General features: G+C 39.7%; 1 non-coding gene across 1 annotated transcript; it reads left to right on the top strand.

The window, feature by feature from the left end:
* Positions 1-4,386: 4,386 nt before the first annotated feature.
* LOC141615759 (small nucleolar RNA R71) lies at positions 4,387-4,493 on the top strand. Its single transcript, XR_012530162.1, has one exon. It is a non-coding gene; the product is annotated as a small nucleolar RNA R71 (small nucleolar RNA).
* The last annotated feature ends 425 nt before the right edge of the window (positions 4,494-4,918 follow it).

Below are 4,918 nucleotides of genomic sequence, written 5' to 3'. Positions count from 1 at the left end.
GAAGAAAAGGAAAGTGAAAAGCGGAAGCAGTACTCTCTGCCGGCAGGCTGGAAGCCGGTCCACCGGCAGGGAACACTGCCAGGTGAGAAGATGAAAGGAAAAAGCTGAGAAAGAGTTCTCTGCCGGCAGGGAACACACGCCATACTTAGCCAAAATCTGAGGAAACTTTTGGAGCAAAATTTACAGGAGCTCGCTGCCGGCAGAGGTAGCCGGCAGCCGGTCAACCGGCACAGGCTTCTCCTTTTGAAGATATGAAGAAGAAATCCAAGAATGAGTACTCCCTGCCGGCAGGCCGGCAGGCGGTCCACCGGCAGAGAGATCCCAAAGCCACAATTTTGCCAGAAATTGGAGATGTCGCTGCCGGCTGAGGTGGCCGGCAGCCGGTGTGCCGGCACAGGATGTCAGCTGCGAGATTTGGGATTTATTTCCTCATTTCTTCTAATCCAATGAAATAGTATAAATACCCATTTCCTAATCAATTGTAAACACATACCCTAGATCTGAAATTACTACTTTAATCTTATGCAAACCCTTAATCAAAATCTTAATCTGTCCCTAATTAATCATTAATTACTTGTTATTCTAGCTTAGAAATAGTATTGTTGGATTGTTTACATTTAGTATTGGGTTGTTAATTGGAGATTGGTGAAGATTATTCTTCTGTTTAATCAAAGGTTGCAACTTTGTTTTCAATATTGGTATAATCTCTTCTCTATTGTTGTTCATCTTTCATTTGTTTACATATTGAATTGTTTAGTTATTAGAATTTGCAAATATGTTTCTCCATGGTTGTTTTATGTTAAATTCTCCATCTTTTGTGTTTGTTATCATAGCTATGTGTGAGTAGTGCCTTACTAGGATGTAGGGGAATCCCTTGTAGTATTAAGGAGAGGGATTTGGTATGGATTAATGGTAATTCTTGGGTTGTTTAAATTTACTACTTGTTATGAAATTAAGGTGTTTGATGAATTGTCCAAATGAGTAAGTTGAGTAATTCTTCTAACAATCTATCTACTATTTGAGTGAGTAACCTGAGTAGTAACTAGGATTTGATAACAAGTTTTGAGTTAGATTAATTGAATGAGTAAGTTGATTGATCTTGGCTCAAGTGCAGAATTTACATCGAGAGATTAAAGCCTACATATTGTGACAACCTAGATAACCATTAGTCCATGCCTATTTCCCTTCTCCATGCTATTTGGGTGAACCCGACCATCCTAGTCTTTATTAATCATCGTTTTAAACCATCTTAATTGTTGTCTAATTCCTACTTGTTTTAGTTTGCATTTTAATCATTAGTTTAGAACTCAAACCACCTTTTTAGATTGAACTAAACTAGTCCATAAACGAGTAATCCTAGTGCCTCAATTTCCGTCCTTTGGGTTCGAACCTTTTGTATATTACAACGAATTTTCGTTCACTTGCGAGAGGAGTAAATATAAAAATCACATCATGAGGCTGCCATCTATTGCTGTAACATGGCCTTTATGTGAGAAAGGTCATTGTTTTGATGTTGTTGACCTCCTTAATTGTTCCTCTAATAACCACCCTATGGTTGATTTCCCTGATTCTGAGGAATAGTGTATGTCGGACTCGGACCTTGTGGCGGTGGTGGAGTTGGGTTGAGAACATCTTGACTTCGATAAGATAAATTAGGATGCTCCCTAGTCCTCTCATTGTAGAAATTAGAGTATAGTGTACCTTGTTTGAAGGACTGAAAGGCGTGGACCTGCTCCAAGGAACTCATACATTCAACTGCATCATGTCCTGCAATACCATATCGCTCACAAGGTGTTTCCTATTGGGTCATGGCATGAACTGTCTGCTGGTTTCCCAAAGACTGGGTTGTCTTTAGTTCGGCAATATGAGCAGTTAATGCCTCTAACTGAGCTGCAACAGCTCCATCGGATGAACTTCCCCCTCTCGTACTACCTCTGGGGTTCCTATATTTGGCAGTATGGGTAGCTATTTGGTCAATTAGTTTCCAGGTATAGGTATCATTCGTGCTGTCCTGTAATCTCCCGTTAGCTGAAGAATCAAGTAGAGCCCGATGGTCGTCATATAGTCCATTGTAGAACTGGTTGCAGAGAAACCACTTCTCAAACCCATGGTGAGGGACTGAACGTACCAGTCTCTTAAAACGAAGTCATGCCTCGTTTAAGTCCTCAGTAGGACCTTGTTTGAAGCTAGTGATTTGATTTCTAAAGGCATTTGTCTTCTGGGCGGAAAATATCTCTTGTAGAAGGCAAGAGCTAAGTTGTTCCGTTCGGTAACCCCCTGATCTGCCATGTCTAAATCACGCAACCACTCTGCAGCACCGTCTCGTAGAGAAAATGGGAAGAGCACCTGTTTTACTTGGTCTTGGGTTACCCCAACAGTCAAGGGTATGAAGCAGTAGTAAGTAACGAATCTCTCCATATGTGTAGCAGGGTCTTCCGTAGTTCCCCCTCCAAACAGATTTCTTTCTACCAAGTTAATGTAGGATGGCCTTATCTCGAAAGTCCCATTATCTGTTGTAGGGACCTTTAGGAATGGATTTAAGGGTAGGTTCTGAATGACTTGCTAAAGTAGGCATGATTGTAGTAGTGGCAGAAACTGAGGTGTCTTCTTCCAAAGACTGAGTTTCTGCAATAAAACTGGCGTAAGCGGAATCAAGCGTACTCAAGTCTTCTGCTTGAAGGACTTCCTTCCAAAAATTTCGTCTAGCTCGAAAAGTCTTTTCTGGTTCAGAGTCGAATGGCATAAGCTCGGACCCGTTAGGCCTGGGCATAAATGAAACACTAAAGAAAGGAATGAGAACGGTCTCAATGAACTAATGTTCCCTGAGACAAGACAAACTAAAATAAGCAAACAGAGAATTGTTGCCTCCTCGGCAACAGCGCCAAAATTTGATAGGCTAAATCGCACACCTAATCAAAAATAACCAACTGGCCCAAACTAATGCAGTAGAGGAAGTCGGGATCATATCCACAGAGAGACAAATTTTTCTATTGGCTAATTATAAGTTCGTCTAAGTTACAAGTTTGAGGGGTTTGATTTGGTTGAATACTAAACTAAAGTAACGCAAAGTAAAGAAATAAAGTGTAGAAAATAAGTTTTAAAATATAAGGGGAGATAGCTAGGATTGTCGGTTCACCATGGTCTAACAAGGGTCAGAGGTAGGGTCAAAGACTGGTCAAGTTACGGTCTGAAGGGCACTGATAAGGTCCTCTCTGTCCACTAATCACCCTAGAACCTTTCTAGTATGCTCTCGCTCTATTTAAAGTATTCTATTGTTCGTAGGAGATCTCACTGTTTCCAATCCTTCGATCTAGGTCGGAGTTTACCTGATTAAATATCTAGTCGCATGCATTCAACTAATTAAATAAGAATTAATTGTTACGATAAACAATTCAGACAAATAAATATTCCAGATCTAATAACCTAATTAAATACCGTCATGCAACCATGGATCCCCTAAATCCTAGCATAAAGAAATTAGCTACTCATGATCGAACTGATGAAATTAACAATAATAAAGAAAACTAAATTAAACATGATAATAAGATGTAAATAATAATCAAGCATACAATAAAAGCAAGAAAAAGAAGAGTAAAACGAATAAGAGGAAATAATAATTGAAGAACGAAAGGTTAGTTAAATTACCGAATGAAAAAGAAATGATTACAAATTTTCCGATCCGAATCCCAAAGCAAAAGCAACGTATGAAGTGTTTAACATTAAAATCAAGATAACCTAATAATTTTCTCAGTTTTTCTTTATATAGAAATAGCTGAGATTTATTAATTAAACGACTAATGGGCCGAATTAACAAGTTAAGCAAACACGGCAAGTAACCGAAACAAGGGAGAATAGTAGCTTACGCTACTCAAAATGACATAGAAATGCGTGCAAAATGGCAAGATAAAATGTATAAATGAAGCACGCATCATGATTAAAATATCTTTTTTAAATAAAATAAAAGATAAGACACTTTGTTAATGAAAAAAAGGTTGTAAAGCTTAATATGTAATACCATAGGTGTCTGAGTATAGGGAACTCGATAGAGTGGGTCATCGGGTGATTTGAGTTAGGCTTCTGGAGTGTTAGCACTTGACCAAGCTTGTTGGTACTCAGTCGAGTATGGCGTACTCGGTCGAGTATGTCAGGTACTTGACCGAGTGCCCGGTTCAATTACGTTAATTTCCGCGGTATTGGTTAAGGTGATTAGAGAAGTATAAATATCGTGTAATTAACAAAGTGGATTCAATCGCCATGGATTCAATCATGGCATGAGCAATATCCGTGTCAATTTGATCAAACTGCCCATTGATGGCGGAATCAAGAATTCTTCGGGAATCGGCACAACATACATTGTAGAATGTTATAGCTAAGAACCAAGTATCCAACCGATAATGTGGACATCGCCTTTGCAACTCCTTGTACCTCTCCCAAGCTTCATATAAGCTCTCCAGAGCTTGTTGGCGGAATCCCCTGATTTGGCTCCTCAAAGTTTGAGTTTTCTCCAGTGGAAAAAACTTTTGATAGAAAGCAAGAGCCAACGTTTCCCAATTAGTGATTCCCATGGCGGTGCGATCAAGGCTATTGATCCATAACTTTGCCTTGTCCTTTAAAGAGAAAGGGAAAAGTATTTCCCTAATTTGAGCTTGAGTGACTCCCGTTTGCCGAATCATGGAGCAATAGTCACAAAAATTTTGAACATGCAAATTGGGATCCTCCAAAGGACTTCCCCCAAATTGCTTCCTCTCCACAAGGCTATTGAAAGCCGGTTTCATCTCGAACTCTGGGGTGGTAATTTGAGTAGTAGTAATATCGACCGGAAGCATAACCGCAGTGGGCTTGGAATGATCGGAAAGTTTCACCATCTTTTTACTTGGAGATGGGGGTGGTGGTGGAGATGATGAACTAGAAACCTCCT

The sequence above is a fragment of the Silene latifolia genome, chromosome 11, assembly GCF_048544455.1.
Source record: "Silene latifolia isolate original U9 population chromosome 11, ASM4854445v1, whole genome shotgun sequence".
Lineage (NCBI taxonomy): Eukaryota > Viridiplantae > Streptophyta > Magnoliopsida > Caryophyllales > Caryophyllaceae > Silene > Silene latifolia.
Note: the sequence above shows the minus strand (reverse complement) of the source record. Positions and strands in the feature narration are given on the sequence as shown.